This window comes from Herpailurus yagouaroundi, unplaced genomic scaffold (assembly GCF_014898765.1).
Source record: "Herpailurus yagouaroundi ecotype Mexico unplaced genomic scaffold, PumYag 166, whole genome shotgun sequence".
Taxonomy (NCBI): Eukaryota; Metazoa; Chordata; class Mammalia; order Carnivora; family Felidae; genus Herpailurus; species Herpailurus yagouaroundi.
This window is the reverse complement of record NW_024412407.1, coordinates 29,702,688-29,721,877: the sequence shown is the minus strand read 5'-3', so window position 1 is coordinate 29,721,877 and position 19,190 is coordinate 29,702,688. Positions and strand designations below refer to the sequence as shown.

General features: G+C 38.3%; 1 protein-coding gene across 1 annotated transcript in view; it reads left to right on the top strand.

The window, feature by feature from the left end:
- CAPZA3 (capping actin protein of muscle Z-line subunit alpha 3) overlaps window positions 1-18,420 on the top strand; it is a 45,489-nt gene extending 27,069 nt beyond the window's left edge. The window contains exon 2 of the mRNA XM_040488773.1: window positions 18,117-18,420. The gene's annotated coding sequence lies outside the window, so the exon portion shown is untranslated. The remainder of the gene's footprint in view (window positions 1-18,116) is intronic.
- The last annotated feature ends 770 nt before the right edge of the window (window positions 18,421-19,190 follow it).

Sequence of the window (19,190 nt, the reverse complement as noted above, 5' to 3'; positions counted from 1 at the left end):
TCATGAACTGTGAGATCTCGATCTCATGAACTGTGAGATCATGACCTGAATGGAAATCAAGAGTTGGACTCTTAATCGACGGAGCCACACAGACACCCCTAAAAAATTATTTTTTAATTTGATCAAGAGTCTGTTAAACCTATCATTGAGTGTGAGGAAAATTATTAGTTGTTCTGACATTTGTGAGCTCTTATCATTTTCTAGACACTATGCTATGAGCTTTACAAAAATTTGTGACTTGATATACTCACAAGAACTCCTAGCAAGTATCATTATTATCCCTAATTTATAGATAGTGAAACTGAACTCAACAACTTTAGGCAGCTAGTAAGTGAAGGAGCCAGAATCCAAGCCTGGGCCAATTTCATTTCAAGTCCCTGTTATTAGTTATCATGATATACTGCCTTCTCATCAAGTACTACAATATGTATATCTTTCCATCTATTCAAGAATCCTTATATATGCAGCAGTTAAATGTTATAGGCTTTTTTATATTTCTTTATATTTCTTAAGTTAATTCCTAATTTCATTCTTTGTTCTATTGCAATTATGAATGAAATTCCCCTGTTATTTCAGCTAAGTGGTCATTACATTGTTAATAATTATTAATTTTACAAAATTTTCTTAAATCCAATAACGTTAGTGCGATTACTTAGTTCTAGGATATCTACACAAAAAATTATATCATCTACAAATAGTGATAATTTGTCTCATGCTTTCAACACTCTAGCTTTTACTGTTACATGTCCAATTGCATTGACCTTCTGTAATACTATTAAATAAAAAGTGCAAAAAATAATTTAATGTAAAGAGAAAGTCTTTTGATTCACCATTAAGAATGATGTAGCGGGGCGCCTGGGTGGCGCAGTCGGTTAAGCGTCCGACTTCAGCCAGGTCACGATCTCGCGGTCTGTGAGTTCGAGCCCCGCGTCGGGCTCTGGGCTGATGGCTCAGAGCCTGGAGCCTGTTTCCGATTCTGTGTCTCCCTCTCTCTCTGCCCCTCCCCCGTTCATGCTCTGTCTCTCTCTGTCCCAAAAAAAATAAATAAACGTTAAAAAAAAAAAAAAAAAAAAGAATGATGTAGCTTTGAGGGCCCTGGGTGGCTCAATGGGTTAAATGTCCAACTACGGCTCAGGTCGTGATCTCGCAATTCACGAGTTCGAGGATTCACGAGTTCGAGCCCCATGTGGAGATCTGTGGTGACAGCTCAGTTCCTGCAGCCTGCTTCAAATGCTGTGTCTCCCTCTCACTCTGCCCTTCCCCTGCTTGCGCTGTGTCTGTCTGTCTCTCTCTCTCAAAAATAAATAAACCTTAAAAACATTTTAAAAAAAGAATGATGTAGCTTTTAGTTTGAGACAATCTTTTATTAATTTTTTAAAGTATTAATTTCTTAGTGATAGATACATTAGATTTTATTAACTTCTTTTTAAGTGTCTGTTAATTTATTTTTCCTTGTTTAATCTATTAATATGAAATAAATGCATTCATATCAAACTATCCTTGTGGTTTGATACAAACTACTTACTCACGGTGAGTGTTTTTCACCATGGTGGAGTATATGAATTTATTAACATTTAATTTAGAATTTTCTTTCTAATGAAAAGTGAGATTAGTTGGTAATTCTTTTGTGCACTATCTTTTTCAAGTTTTGGTATTGTATGTGATACTTCATTAAATGATTTGCTTATTGAATCAATCAGAATACCAGCCAGAAACAAACATCATATAGTTAAATTAAGATAATTCAAAAAAAGATTAATAAAATGACAAAGTATAGACAGGTGAGCAGTAAGTAGGGGGAAACAAGCGACTAACACACCTGGGTCTTAGAAAGGAACGGTCACCAGAACCTGGAATGAGAGAGTAACCTGAAAATGGTCACTTTGAGAAAACCTGTGATCTTCATTTGGGATCTCCAGCAGTGAGCTCCTCAGAAACAGATCCAAGGGAATAAATAGTGCACCCTAGCTTGCTTCCTTCCTCCTGTCTCCTGCTGGGTTTCCAGTTTGGTTGGACCCAGTCCAAAAGCAAAGGGCAGGGTGACCTTTGATGTAGTATGGCTGGGCAGAGGGCAGAGTGGAGAAGGAAAGTGGATCCGAGGAGCACACAAAGGACAAACAGCTCACACGGGTTTTAAGAGCTCTGTGGTGAAGCATAGGCTACCGAAATGAGTTATTCCTTGAAAATTTAAATGGATGATTTTCAAAGACTTTGTGACTCTGGAGCCTATATTTTCAAATAATTGGCCGGTTTTTAAATTTCTTTCCTGATGATTACATTAGAAAGGTTTTCTACATCTTGAGTAAATTTTAATACTTTTTCTTCAGAAAGTTATTCATCATTGAAATGTGTAAGTTGTGTGCTTAATAAGTATGAAATCCCTTATGATTTCTATCTACTCTTCATTTATTGTCAAATCCTTTCTCATTTCAAACTGAGTTTGTAGATTCCTTTGTAGATTTTCCATTGATTTGGCTTATTTTTAAAAACTAGTTCTTGTATACATTTATCAATTTAACTGTGCCTCTTCTAATTCTATCTTATTTTTAATGTTTTTACATATGTGTGTGTGTTTATATACATAAAACCTACTTTCACTTGGATTCCTTAAATTTCATTATTTTTCTTTTATTTCTATCTTTTCAAATTGAATACTTGATTCATTTCTTTTCCTCTTTTTTTTTTAATTTTCAAAACACATCAAAGTGTTTACTTCTGAGTATACCTCTGGCCAAATCACACAAGCTTTGATATGACATATTTATTTTCTTTGTTAAGCTGTTGAATTGTTGAATTTTTATTTGCTCTTTGTCCTATGGTAGTTTGTGGGGATGTTTTGTATATTTATTTATTTTTATTTTAGAGAGAGAGAGCCTACCAGCTAGGGAGAGGGGCAGAGGGGGAGAGAGAGACAGAGACAGAGACAGAGAGACAGAAAGAGAGTGAATTCAAAGCAGGGTCCACACTCAACACAGAGTCCAACACAGGGCTTGATCCCATGACCCCGGGATCATGACCTGAACTGAAATCAAGAATCGGATGCTTAACCGACTGAGCCACCCAGATGCCCCTGGGGATGTTTTAAATAATAAAGAATTTTTATTAAAATTGTTATTAAGTTTTATTTTAGGTAACCAAGGAATATGGCCTATATGGTCCCTACCTTCCATGAGGTAACCATTCTACTGCACTTAATATTTATCATTTTCATTTTTAAAAATTTCATGGTGTATATTCTGTGTCTGCTAACAAAATATATTACTTCCTTTTAAATTTATATAAATGATATGATACCGTATCCTTTTTATCCTTGCTTCTTTTTAGCGAAATTTTATATTTTTCAGATCCATTCATGGTTGCAAATAACCATAGGTTATTCATTTAGAGTGCTATAGAACTTTATACTGCATGTATGATCCACAGTTCATGCATCTATTCTTCTGGAGATGGACAGTTATATTCTCTTCAATTTTTCCAAATATAAACAGTGTTGTGTAGCTGTCCTTATGTACATGAAGAAGAATTTTCATAGGGTACTTAGGTTATGCACATTTTCAATTTGGAAAGATTACAAATTATGTTCCAAATTGATTGTAACAATCTCTGAATACTTTTTTTAACTTATTTTTTTTAATCTACATCCAAATTAGTTGGCATATAGTGAAACAATGATTTCAGGAGTAGATTCCTTAATGTCCCTTATCCATTTAGCCCAAGCCCCTCCCTCAACCCCTCCAGGAACCCTCTGTTTGTTCTCCATATTTAAGAGTTGAGTACTTTTTACCTTAGAAATGTACTGAGTTTTTTTTCCTCCCCCCCCCCTCAAAAAAAGAGGTTAGAGTGGGAGAGAGCCAAAGCATAAGAGACTCTTAAAAACTGAGAACAAACTGAGGGCTGATGGGGGGGTGGGAGAGAGGGGAGGGTGAGTGATGGGTATTGAGGAGGGCATCTGTTGGGATGAGCACTGGGTGTTGTATGGAAACGAATTTGACAGTAAGTTTCATATATTAAAAAAAAAAGAAATGTACTGAGTTTTTGAGGTAAGATTTCATGTTAATAAATACACGTCATGCAGGGGCACCTGGGTGGGTCAATAGGTTAAGTGTCCAACTTTGGCTCAGGTCATGATGTCATGGCTCATGAGTTGGGGGCCCCATGTCAGGCTCTGTGCTGACAGCTCAGAGCCTGAAGCCCACTTAGGATTCTGGGATCCTAATTCTAGGATTCCCCCTCTCTTTCCCTGCCCCTCCCTTGCCCATGCTCTGTCTCTCCATCTCTCAAAAATAAACATTAAAAAAAACTTAAACTAATGCAGGTCATGCAAAACTTTATGGGATTCACTAGCAAGAACAAACTCAATTGTTTCTCTTTAGGATTTCTTGAGACAATAATAGCAGAATAATGAAGGAAATGATGAACAGAATGCATGAAATAGGTGTACTGAAACCAAAGCAAACTAAACAATTATGATATTTAATGTAAATGGAAATTTTGGAGATAGGGATTGTATATTCTAATATTGATATCTTACCTTGAAGTCTCCCATATCATTGTGAAACAAAATACAGTGTTTGAAAAGTTTAATGTCCACTGAGATATCATGTAAATGAAAATAGAAAGCAAAGAGTGGCATCATTAAATTTTAATTTGTGAATAGATAATGAATAATGCAATCAAAAGAAGCAAAAAATAAGTAAGGAAGCTAAATTTTCTTGTAAAACAAAACTAGCCTTAATTAAAATTAAAAATAACCTTAACAGGCTGTGGCTTATAAGAGGGACACACACATCCAATACTAGTAACTTAGAAGATAGGGCATAGACCCTGTCTTACTCCTTCATGAATACAGAGCAGTTTATTACCATTTTATCTGTGTAGGCATTACAATGAAACAGTAATAGACACAAAGGCAACAAAAGACATAGCGAATCTTATTTCAGGTGCCTATCTTGCAAAGATACTGAAACTTGACTGCACAGAGATGGCTACCAAAGTAGGATATGAGGCAGCACTCTCTCATTTGGGAGTACAGTTTCTTGAATGTATTAGTGTCTTATTGCTGCTATAACAAATCACCATAAACCTAAGTCTTAAAAAGACATACATTTATTATCTTGCAGTTCTAGAGGTCAGAAGTCTAAAATGGGTTGGCAGAGATGTGTTCTTTCTAAAGGATCTATGGCAGAATCTATCTCTTTGCTTTTCCCAGTTTCTAGAGTCTGCCTGCATTCCTTGAGCCATGGCTCCATATCATTGACTCAATAATCACATCCCCTTCTATGGCTTTGATCCTCCTGTGTCCCTCTTATAAGGACCCTCATGATGACACTGTGCCTACCAGGATAATTCAGGATAATTTCCTCATTTGAAAACTTAATCACATCTGCAAAGTCCTTTTTGCCATGTAATATAATAGATACACAGTTTTGGGGCGCCTGGGTGGCGCAGTCGGTTAAGCGTCCGACTTCAGCCAGGTCACGATCTCCCGGTCCGTGAGTTCGAGCCCCGCGTCAGGCTCTGGGCTGATGGCTCAGAGCCTGGAGCCTGCTTCCGATTCTGTGTCTCCCTCTCTCTCTGCCCCTCCCCCGTTCATGCTCTGTCTCTCTCTGTCCCAAAAATAAATAAACGTTGAAAAAAAAAAATAGATACACAGTTTTTAGGGATTAGGACACACACTGAGTCCCCAAAGTCCTTCTGTTCCACTCAAGGTGGGAGATACTAGAGTATGTTAATGAGAATAATCTAGTAAAAAAGAAAAAATGATGATGCCAGAGAAAGAAGACAAGACAGTAAAATCCTTAAGAAATTAAAGGAAAGGGGCACCTGGATAGTTCAGTTGGTTGAGCATCTGACTCTTGATTTTGGCTCAGGTCATGATCCCAGGGTCGGGGGGTTGAGCCCTGTGTCAAGCTCCATGCTGAGCATGGAGCCTGCTTAAGGTTCTCTCTCTCTCTCTCTCTCTGTCTGCCCCTCTCCCCTGCTTGTGCTCTCTCTCTCTCTCTCAAATAAAAAATTTTTAAAAAAGAAAGAAAGAAATGAAAGGAAAGGAAGGGAAAGGAAAGGGCACACAAGTATGCTTATTCCATTTTAGTAGTACTTGGCACAGTTTAAGGGCTTGGTAAATGTTTGCAAATACATGCTATTTTGAAGACCAAGTATTTATTTAGAAAATGCCAAAAGGCAGAGATTTGTGTTACATTTGCACTACTCATAGCAAAATTAAACAAAAGCAAAGTTATCTAGTAATAAGTTAAAAATACTACTTCAGAATCCTACTTAAAAGAGAGATATGAAAATATTTGAACAATAAAAATATAAACAAAACACATCAAAATTTGTAAGATATTACCAAAGAAATGTAAAAAAGAATCTACTTTTCTGAATATATATAACTGATACCATCCTAAGATGGTAAAGAAACAAATTAAACCAAATACACTTGGAAACAGAAATGATACAACTAAGAGTGGAAACAAGCATGCTTGGGGGAGAGGAGACAAAAATCAGTAAAAAATGAGCACCACAAACAATAATTAGCTGGGAATAAGGAGTTAAAGCAACTGGCCTTCAATCATTCATTTCCTTCAAGAGGTGGAAAGACCCCCAGAGAAAAAGGCCAATGACCACCTTGTCACCCAGACCTCCAGGTAAAGAGACTAGAAATATTTGTTAGGAAGAACAGTACTTATTTCTGGAATGCCTTTATCAGGAAGTCTCAAGCTAAAGATTATTTAAAGCAAATAGAATCCAAGATGTAAGGGGTGTGATTCCTCAGAGAATGCCACTTGAGCTCTTCACCCAGGATATAAAATACAGGTGTTTCATAACTAAAACACTTTCACTGTGGCATTGCTCCAGTCAACCTCACATAGAGACCTCTCTATTCCAGATCAGAGGAGCATATTTGAAACAGGAAGGACCTCTCTCTGTTGCATCTGAACCTTTTGACTGCCTGTATCCTTGATCTTATTTGGTGAAATTTGTTACTAGGTAAGATTTCTGATTCATGTGAGTCTGATTTTTCAAGCCAATCTTGGACATTGGTAACTCATTAATCAACTGAGAAGCTTAACATCAATGATCAACTATTGGCTCAATTCAAAAAAATATTTAATAAATTTTATTTTAAAAAATCTTTTAAATTGTGACAAATAATCTCAACTATAACATTCATCCTGCTAGAAACCAAAGTAGCATAGATAACTATTTATAAAAAATATAGTTATCAAATGGCCATTCCTTAAAGATCCACATTAATAAAATCAATGAGAAAAAATATAAAAAGTCATTATATAATGTGTATTTCACTGTCACAGATTCATTGTAAAACTTTGTAAAAATATCAAAGAATATTATATAGATAACAACAACTGTCCAAAATATTTAAAAGTAAAACATAGCGCAAACAAGTCTATGAAGGAAAAACTGTTTGGATTCCAAAACCTAAAAAAGAAATACCACAGAAGGCCTTTTAGACTAATTTCAATTACAGAATGATATACAAGCATCCAAATATTATAAAAACCTCCAGTGATTTATCCCAATATTTTAAACTGATGCAGCATGAAGGAAGTAATTAACGTGACTCATCACATTAATAAGGGGGAAAAAACTAAAATCTTCTAAGCTTCTCAGTAAATGCCAAGAATGTATTTGACAAAATCCAATATTTGTTCTGAATTTTAAGTCTAAGACTAATGTCATTGGGAATTTCTTAACAGACCATCAAATATGTCTATTTCAAGTCATGTGTTTATATATTTAATACAAATTCATTGGAGTCATTCCTTTTTAAAAAAATAACAATGAATATCCCCCTTTTTAGCACTTCTGCTTAATATATGAATAATACTTGCAATTCACATATTAATATTATTGGCAATTACTATTCAAGCAGAAAAAGAAATAGGGATACAAACATAAGAATGAAGATATGATTGAACTGTATTTGCAGATGGCACGAATATGTATCTGGAAAGAAAAAAAGAATAAAATTATTACTAGAGACAATAATCCAGCAAGACTCCAGACTGTACGATAAACCAACTAAACTTAATTGCCTCTCTTTATAAAAATGATACCTGATTAGAATAATTTAGAAACAGAATTAATTTTACTGATAATAGAGGTCAAGATATTTAAGTGCCAGAATATTCATTTAATTTAGGTCGTAAGGGTTTGGGGGTTCTTAATAGCATAATAGAATAAGCAATATATTAGAATTCTAGGTGGGGGAAGTTAAATATAGGAAAGATATCAGTATGTCTGGAGTTGTCATAGATAATAAATTAATGGTAATAATAAATAGCATTTATTGCTTACTATGTGGCAGTTATTATGGAAAGGACTTTAGTTGCATTTTCTGCTTAATCACTAATCCTATGAGCTAAATTCTATTCCAACCTCTTTACAGTCAAGGAAATGGAAGGTAAGAGAAGTCGAGTATTTGTCTATGTAGTAAGTGACAAAGGCTGGACTCAAATGACTATGCAGGATACTTCGGACAAATTGAAAAATTGTTAGTGAAGTTAATTGAGAAGAATAGGCAAAAAATAGCAGTGCATTTTTTTTTCTCTTAAAGACATTAAAAACACTGAACTCCTTGTACCAGATTTTTTTAAAACTTCCCAGTGATAATTACATATTTGTATTTTTGAGGCTAGCTACAAGTGGTGTGTTTGATTAAAAATTAAAATAAAGAAGTAATTTGTTAACATATAATTAGAATATGAGTTTCTGCCAAGTATCTAAATTGCTCTGGGCACTGAGCCCATTTCAGACCCATGTTGTCCACGACCTCTAACTGGCAGGTAGTCTGGGCTTCACAGGTGTGCCCACGGTGCAGGGCAAGGCACCGGATGAGGCCACGGCCATGCCCAGCTCAGTGCTGCTCTCTGCCAGGCTCTAGAGCTCACCACATCCTGGGGGTGGCCAGAGGAGGAAGCCTCGAGAACACATTTCCAACTTGGAGTTCTCTGCCAAAACTTCACACTTGCCTGAATCAATGTGTCTCATTAAAATGATTAATAATTCCTGGGGCACCCTGGTGGCTCAGTCAGTTAACCGTCTGACTTCAGCTCAGGTCATATCTTAAGGTTCATAAGTTTGAGCCCCGCATCAGGCTCCCTGCTGCCAGCATGGAGCCCGCTTTGGATCCTTCACTCCCCTCTCTCTGACCCTCCCCCGGCTCATATGCTTGGTGCTCTCTCTCTCTCTCTCTCTCTTCAAAATAAATAAACATTTTTTTAAATGAAGTCTTTAATTTTTTTTAATGTTTATTTATTTTTGACAAAGAGAGAGCGAGAGAGCGAGAGAGAGCATGAGTGGGGGAGGGTCAGAGAGAGAGGGAGACACAGAATCTGAAACAGTCTCCAGGCTCTGAGCTGTCAGCACAGAGCCCGAAGTGGGGCTCGAACTCACGGACTGTGAGCTCATGACCTAAGCTGAAGTCAGACGCTCAACCGACTGAGCCACCCAGGCGCCCTATAAATAAACATTTTTTAAAATGATTAATAGGGCTTGAAAACAGTATAGCTGACAGCAGAGAATCTCTTGCTACAGAGATCAAGGGACTAAGGAACAGTCACGAGGAGCTGAAAAACGCTTTAAATGAAATGCATAACAAAATGGAAACCACCACAGCTCGGATTGAAGAGGCAGAGGAGAGAATAGGTGAACTAGAAGATAAAGTTATGGAAAAAGAGGAAGCTGAGAAAAAGAGAGATAAAAAAATCCAGGAGTATGAGGGGAAAATTAGAGAACTAAGTGATACACTAAAAAGAAATAATATACGCATAATTGGTATCCCAGAGGAGGAAGAGAGAGGGAAAGGTGCTGAAGGGGTACTTGAAGAAATAATAGCTGAGAACTTCCCTGAAGTGGGGAAGGAAAAAGGCATTGAAATCCAAGAGGCACAGAGAACTCCCTTCAGACGTAACTTGAATCGATCTTCTGCGCGACATATCATAGTGAAACTGGCAAAATACAAGGATAAAGAGAAAATTCTGAAAGCAGCAAGGGGTAAACGTGCCCTCACATATAAAGGGAGACCTATAAGACTCGTGACTGATCTCTCTTTTGAAACTTGGCAGGCCAGAAAGAGTTGGCACGAGATTTTCAGTGTGCTAGACAGAAAAAATATGCAGCCGAGAATCCTTTATCCAGCAAGCCTGTCATTTAGAATAGAAGGAGAGATAAAGGTCTTCCCAAACAAACAAAAACTGAAGGAATTTGTCACCACTAAAACAGCCCTACAAGAGATCCTAAGGGGGACCCTGTGAGACAAAGTATCAGAGACATCACTACAAGCATAAAACATACAGACATCACAATGACTCTAAACCCATCTCTTTCTATAATAACACTGAATGTAAATGGATTAAATGCGCCAACCAAAAGACATAGGGTATCAGAATGGATAAAAAAACAAGACCCATCTAGTTGCTGTCTACAAGAGACTCATTTTAGACCTGAGGACACCTTTAGATTGAGAGTGAGGGGATGGAGAACTATTTATCATGCTACTGGAAGCCAAAAGAAAGCTGGAGTAGCCATACTTCTATCAGACAAACTAGACTTTAAATTAAAGGCTGTAACAAGAGATGAAGAAGGACATTATATAATAGTGACAGGGTCTATCCATCAGGAAGAGCTAACAATTATAAATGTCTATGCGCCAAATACCGGAGCGCCCAAATATATAAAACAATTACTCATAAACACAAGCAACCTTATTGATAAGAATGTGGTCATTGCAGGGGACTTTAACACCCCACTTACAGAAATGGATAGATCATCTAGACACATGGTCAATAAAGAAACAAGGGCCCTGAATGAGACATTGGATCAGATGGACTTGACAGATATATTTAGAACTCTGCATCCCAAAGCAACAGAATATACTTTCTTCTCGAGTGCACATGGAACATTCTCCAAGATAGATCATATACTGGGTCACAAAACAGCCCTTCATAAGTTTACAAGAATTGAAATCATACCATGCATACTTTCAGACCACAATGCTATGAAGCTTGAAATCAACCACAGAAAAAAGTCTGGAAAACCTCCAAAAGCATGGAGGTTAAAGAACACTCTACTAACGAATGAGTGGGTCAACCAGGCAATTCGAGAAGAAATTAAAAAATATATGGAAACAAACGAAAATGAAAATACAAAAATCCAAACGCTTTGGGACGCAGCGAAGGCAGTCCTGAGAGGAAAATACATTGCAATCCAGGCCTATCTCAAGAAACAAGAAAAATCCCAAATACAAAATCTAACAGCACACCTAAAGGAAATAGAAGCAGAACAGCAAAGGCAGCCTAAACCCAGCAGAAGAAGAGAAATAAGAAAGATCAGAGCAGAAATAAACAATATAGAATCTAAAAAAACTGTAGAGCAGATCAACAAAACCAAGAGTTGGTTTTTTGAAAAAATAAACAAAATTGACAAACCTCTAGCCAGGCTTCTCAAAAAGAAACGGGAGATGACCCAAATAGATAAAATCATGAATGAAAATGGAATGATTACAACCAATCCCTCAGAGATACAAACAATTCTCAGGGAATACTATGAAAAATTATATGCCAACAAATTGGACAACCTGGAAGAAATGGACAAATTCCTGAACACCCACACTCTTCCAAAACTCAATCAGGAGGAAATAGAAAGCTTGAACAGACCCATACCCAGCGAAGAAATTGAATCGGTTATCAAAAATCTCCCTACAAATAAGAGTCCAGGACCAGATGGCTTCCCAGGGGAGTTCTACCAGACGTTTAAAGCAGAGATAATACCTATCCTTCTCAAGCTATTCCAAGAAATAGAAAGGGAATGGGGCGCCTGGGTGGCGCAGTCGGTTAAGCGTCCGACTTCAGCCAGGTCACGATCTCGCGGTTCGTGAGTTCGAGCCCCGCGTCGGGCTCTGGGCTGATGGCTCAGAGCCTGGAGCCTGTTTCCGATTCTGTGTCTCCCTCCCTCTCTGCCCCTCCCCCATTCATGCTCTGTCTCTCTCTGTCCCAAAAATAAATAAACGTTGAAAAAAAAATTTTTAAAAAAAAGAAATAGAAAGGGAAGGAAAACTTCCAGACTCATTCTATGAAGCCAGTATTACTTTGATTCCTAAACCAGACAGAGACCCAGTAAAAAAAGAGAACTACAGGCCAATATCCCTGATGAATATGGATGCCAAAATTCTCAATAAGATACTAGCAAATCGAATTCAACGGCATATAAAAAGAATTGTTCACCATGATCAAGTGGGATTCATTCCTGGGATGCAGGGCTGGTTCAACATTCGCAAATCTATCAACGTGATACATCACATTAACAAAAAAAAAGAGAAAAACCATATGATCCTGTCAATCGATGCAGAAAAGGCCTTTGACAAAATCCAGCACCCTTTCTTAATAAAAACCCTTGAGAAAGTCGGGATAGAAGGAACATACTTAAAGATCATAAAAGCCATTTATGAAAAGCCCACAGCTAACATCATCCTCAACGGGGAAAAACTGAGAGCTTTTTCCCTGAGATCAGGAACACGACAGGGATGCCCACTCTCACCGCTGTTGTTTAACATAGTGCTGGAAGTTCTAGCATCAGCAATCAGACAACAAAAGGAAATCAAAGGCATCAAAATTGGCAAAGATGAAGTCAAGCTTTCGCTTTTTGCAGATGACATGATATTATACATGGAAAATCCAACAGACTCCACCAAAAGTCTGCTAGAACTGATACATGAATTCAGCAAAGTTTCAGGGTACAAAATCAATGTACAGAAATCAGTTGCATTCTTATACACTAACAATGAAGCAACAGAAAGACAAATAAAGAAACTGATCCCATTCACAATTGCACCAAGAAGCATAAAATACCTAGGAATAAATCTAACCAAAGATGTAAAGGATCTGTATGCTGAAAACTATCGAAAGCTTATGAAGGTAAGTGAAGAAGATTTAAAGAAATGGAAAGACATTCCCTGCTCATGGATTGGAAGAATAAATATTGTCAAAATGTCAATACTACCCAAAGCTATCTACACATTCAATGCAATCCCAATCAAAATTGCACCAGCATTCTTCTCGAAACTAGAACAAGCAATCCTAAAATTCATATGGAACCACAAAAGGCCCCGAATAGCCAAAGTCATTTTGAAGAAGAAGACCAAAGCAGGAGGCATCACAATCCCAGACTTTAGCCTCTACTACAAAGCTGTCATCATCAAGACAGCATGGTATTGGCACAAAAACAGACACATAGACCAATGGAATAGAATAGAAACCCCAGAACTAGACCCACAAACCTATGGCCAACTCATCTTTGACAAAGCAGGAAAGAACATCCAATGGAAAAAAGACAGTCTCTTTAACAAATGGTGCTGGGAGAACTGGACAGCAACATGCAGAAGGTTGAAACTAGACCACTTTCTCACACCATTCACAAAAATAAACTCAAAATGGATAAAGGACCTGAATGTGAGACAGGAAACCATCAAAACCCTAGAGGAGAAAGCAGGAAAAGACCTCTCTGACCTCAGCCGTAGCAATCTCTTACTCGACACATCCCCAAAGGCAAGGGAATTAAGAGCAAAAGTGAATTACTGGGACCTTATGAAGATAAAAAGCTTCTGCACAGCAAAGGAAACAACCAACAAAACTAAAAGGCAACCAACGGAATGGGAAAAGATATTTGCAAATGACATATCGGACAAAGGGCTAGTATCCAAAATCTACAAAGAGCTCACCAAACTCCACACCCGAAAAGCAAATAACCCAGTGAAGAAATGGGCAGAAAACATGAATAGACACTTCTCTAAAGAAGACATCCGGATGGCCAACAGGCACATGAAAAGATGTTCAGCGTCGCTCCTTATCAGGGAAATACAAATCAAAACCACACTCAGATATCACCTCACGCCAGTCAGAGTGGCCAAAATGAACAAATCAGGAGACTATAGATGCTGGAGAGGATGTGGAGAAACGGGAACCCTCTTGCACTGTTGGTGGGAATGCAAATTAGTGCAGCCGCTCTGGAAAGCAGTGTGGAGGTTCCTCAGAAAATTAAAAATAGACCTACCCTATGACCCAGCAATAGCACTGCTAGGAATTTATCCAAGGGACACAGGAGTACTGATGCATAGGGGCACTTGTACCCCAATGTTCATAGCAGCACTCTCAACAATAGCCAAATTATGGAAAGAGCCTAAATGTCCATCAACTGATGAATGGATAAAGAAATTGTGGTTTATATACACTATGGAATACTACGTGGCAATGAGAAAAAATGAAATATGGCCTTTTGTAGCAACGTGGATGGAACTGGAGAGTGTGATGCTAAGTGAAATAAGCCATACAGAGAAAGACAGATACCATATGGTTTCACTCTTATGTGGATCCTGAGAAATTTAACAGGAACCCATGGGGGAGGGGAAGGAAAAAAAAAAAAAAAAAGAGGTTAGAGTGGGAGAGAGCCAAAGCATAAGAGACTGCTGAGAACTGAGAGCAAACTGAGGGTGATGGGGGGTGGGAGGGAGGAGAGGGTGGGTGATGGGTATTGAGGAGGGCACCTTTTGGGATGAGCACTGGGTGTTGTATGGAAACCAATTTGACAATAAATTTCATCTATAAATAAAAAAAAAAAGGAAAAAAAAATAAAAAAAATAAATAAAATGATTAATATTTCCTGTGCTCTTTCTTTCAATTCTTTGGGCTGTATTTCATTTTATGAGTCTACAAAGCAGAATTATTCCCATATATCCCGGTTTATGCTGATTTGACCCTGTTTTATGATCTAATTTCTTATGCTTAAAGTACTCATTTCTACTTCCTCTAAACCTCTTGATTTTTTCAAAATTTTATTTGCTCAATCATTTTTTAATAAATACTTTTATATGTTGATTTTGCCTTTCTTTAACCTAATCTGTGTTTGCGAACAAAGATTTGTTTACCCCATTTTTTTAACGTTCTTAACATTCTCACTCTCCAGTATTAGCCTGCTCCTTACTTCTAACTTTGTGAAATCTCCAATTATTCATAATTCATCTATTCCATTTTGTAAATGGCTCTTTAACTTTTGGTCATGATATGTATTCATAAATGTTTTTTCAGTATTATGTGTTTCTAACAATTCTTGATTTTTCTTCCTTTTATTATTTTAAGTATAAATATTTTTCCGCTTACAAGTGAATTATTTTTCCCTCATGATGTGTCATCATGATGGTTGACAAAAGTCATAGTTGAGAGAGTAGTAAGAGAGAAGATAATACAACATAACAGGAAAAACCACAGGCTCTTTCCTCATTTCCTGTGTAGCTTTCTTTAAAAAAAAAATGTTTATTTTTGAGAGAGAGAAAGAATGCAAGTGGTGGAAGGCAGAGAGAGGGAGGAGAGAGAATCCCAAGCAGGCTCTGAACTGTCAGCACAGAGCCCAACGTGGGGCTCTAACCCATGAACTGTGAGATCATGGCTTGTGCTGATATCAAGAGTTTGACGCTTAACCGAATGAGCCACCCAGGCGCCCCTCCTGTGTAGCTTTCTGTGGCCATCCCCACACTCACCCCAAGCCTTAACCTTGGGCAGGTTAATAATCCTAGCCAGGTGATAAAAATCCTCCCCATCTATACATCACACTCTCCTGTGATCAGTGTGATTTTCTTAAATATATTTATCATCCATTATTTTCATGAGAAATTATGTATTCTAAAACCCATGGTTGCTAACATCTATTGATTTAGGGCAAGCCACACCACATTTATGGTGCAGGATAGGCAGGGCATTGGTCAGAGGTTAAATCATTACAGGTGCGATCTGACTTTGGCAGTGGAACCAGCTAATGTTGAACTTCCAGCCAGCATTCACAGATGAATGTTAACATTTCTGAGTCTGAGACCCTGTTCTAATACTTCTCACCTGTCATTTATTATTATTATTATTGATATATACTTGACATATAATATGTTAGTTTTAGGTGTACAACGTAACAATTCTATATTTGTAACTGTATTGCAAGATGATCACCACAATAAGTCTAGTTAGCAGCCATTGTCAGTTACAATTTTTTTTTTTATCCCATGATGAGAACTTTTAAGATTGACCCTCTTACCATATTTCTATCTTTGGTTTCTCTACCTTTTTCTCCCCTGGCTCTAGGATTCTCCCAGTACATGGGGCCTGCTCACATCCTTCCCTTGTAATGGGGGACAAGTTGATGCTGGCTGGACCTGAGGCTTCCTCTAAATTGAGATACAGTTAGTCTCTGCTAGCCCCTCCTATTATCACTAAAACCTCTGCCCCAACTTCTAACTTACCAGAATCCTAAGAGAAAGGGAAGTCTACTTAAACTCTTTGATATGGATCCTGTAAACAGCATCATGACTTCTCCGATTCTTCGGTTTCTCAAGTTGAAGAGGATGATATTCTGGATTGATTAGAATTCCAAAGGGTAACAAAATCAATCTTCGGAACTCAGGTCTCAGGGTTGATTCTCCCAATGTCATGCTGTTTTACCCTTCTGTTTGTTTCTTTAGGAGGGCCTAATCAAATGGAAACTTTCACCTTTGATGGAATTATCCTATGTAAGAGACTTAATGTTCTGGTTATTTATTGCTCTGTAACAAATTACCCCCAAAACTTAGCAGCTTAAAGCAATAACCAATTTATTATGTTTTATAATTCTGTGAGTCAGTGCTTTGGGCAGGATTCCACTGGTGATTCTCCTGCTCCATATGGTACTACTGAGGTCATCTGTTAGTATTTAGCTGTGCCAGAGAGTCCAAAACAGCTTCTCTTACACTTCAAGAATGTCAGCAGACATGGCTGGAAAGCTGAACTCAGTGAGGACTGTCAACCAGGTCACACCTACATGTAGCCTTTCCAGCATATCTGGGGTAGTCCTAAGTTTTCCATGGTGGCTGAGAGCTCTTAAAGAGAGTGTTCTCAAAGAAAGGAAGTGAAAGCTGACATTTTGTTGGCCTTGGGTAGACACTGGTGAGGGTCACTTCTGCCATATTCTATTGCTCAAAGCAGCCAAAGATCCACTCAGACTCAAGTGGAGGGGAAGTAGGCTTGTGGTCCTCCTACTATAGGCAGTATAATTGACCCAGGGGCCCAGGTACTGCACTTTGGAGTCCACATAGTGATTGAGTATGGTGGACATAAGGCAGACCCGTTCCTGAAAGACATAAGACTCCTTTGTCAGTAAACTATGGACCAAGGACTCCCCAACAAGTCTGCCAAAAGTTCCTTGGATACACAACAATCTGGAATGCATTCACCTTTCTCTCCCTCCCTTCTTCACTCAGTCAGACTTGCACTGGTGTCTGTATGTCTCTCCCAGCCTCTCCTGTCTCTGTCCCTGTTTCCTTTCACAAAGCCATTGTCTCTGATAACATTCTTGCACATTTAATGTTACCTTGGTTGTTAGTTCTCAAGGACTCATGCTAACATAAAATTTTACCTCCCAGTAGGAGGAGGGTTAAGGAATTTGTGGCTATCTTCAATCACATCATTTCTTATTCCATGCTCTATCCCTGGAACCTTCTCAAAGTACCAAATTTCACCTACAGTGCATAAATACTGGCCTATAGATCAGACCTTGCCCACCCCCACCCCCAGCCACAGCCGCTTGAACCCCCGATCAACTCCCAATTCAGGCAAGCCAATGCTGAGCTGAAGCAATCAGAGTGTCTTTCTTAAGAATTAACATTCAGTCAGTTAGCAATAGGCAGCTGCCAGAACCACAGCCCCAGAAGCCAGAGTCAGCACCATAACAAACCAAAACCACAGAGGAGCCCAAACCAAAAGCCTTGTAGAAGAAGCAAGTTTAGAGAGAAGAAAATAAGACACACATGCAGAAAGAAGAGGCAAACTGATAGACATTCCAGAAACACCGGATGTACTTCCAATTTCCGTGAGGAACTGGTATACATTGTACAAAGGAGTTCTGTGAAAACCCATTGAGTTGTTTCCCCCCAAAATCCATATGTTGAAATCTGAAGCCCCAATACCTCAGAATGTGACCTTATTTGGAAGTAGGATCATTGAAGATGTAATTGGGTAAGACGAGATCATACTAAAGTAGGGTAGGCCCTTATTCCAATATGATTGTGTCCTTACAAAAAGGGGGAGTTTGGACCCAGACACAACCACACAGGGACAACACCATGCAAAGGTAAAGGGAGAGATGATGCTTCTACAGGCCAAGGAATACCAAAGATTTTCAGCCAACCACCAGAAGCTAGGGGAGATTCTGGAAGCGATTCTCCCTCAGAGCCTTTAGAATATACCAACTGTACCAACAACTTGATCTCAGACTTCTGGCCTCCAGACTGTGCAACCATAAATTGCTATTGTTTAGACCATTTGGTTCATGACAGCCTGGAAAACTAATATTACCCCTGTTATAATAAAACCCGTTTCCATTTGAGCTAATTTGACTGGTTTTCTGTTCCTCGCAAAGAAAAAAAAAAAAAAGATATGAATCAAAAGACCTGACTTCTATCACCTGTGCTCTGAACACAGCGAACACCCTCTGGCAGAGCCAGGATTCTTCTCAGAAAATTATTCTGAATCTCCTCCAGGACAAAGACAAATGAATGAGCGGAGTTTAAAAGTTGTCTTCTAAAGAGTATGTCAAAATAGTTTTAGCCTGAAAAACTTTAAAGGCAGATAAAACCAGAATTTCGCCTTGACAAAACAAACTCTCAATTAGGCAACCTTGGTATAGGTAGCTTTGGGTGACGCTATTTCCTCGTATCCCTTCCAGGATAAACTATCAGCCAAAAATAGAGTAAGCACTCATTTTTATATGGGATCGCTATTCATAGCACAGTTAAGAAGCAGGGAATAGATACGAAAAATTTTTTGTTTTAGAAGAGAGGATTAGGAGTCCTCTCACAGCAATAATTAACTAGCAAGATCATGCTGTCAGCACGTTAAACAAAAATTATCTTTCTATCTCCCACAGCAAGCATGTGCATCCAGCTCACTCCAAAGTGGCTCTGAAAGATGAAAATATGAATTTAAAACAGGAAGGGGGCAGAGAGGGAATGAGAAGCAGGTCCAACTTAACCACACATTAGCACTTCTAACTCCTCTGTCTGGGAGTAGTCATTAACCACCCTAAATTCCACGAGTCTAATGACTCCGAATGAGCGTCTATAAAAGCCAGAAATTATCTAATATTGCCCCTGAGTT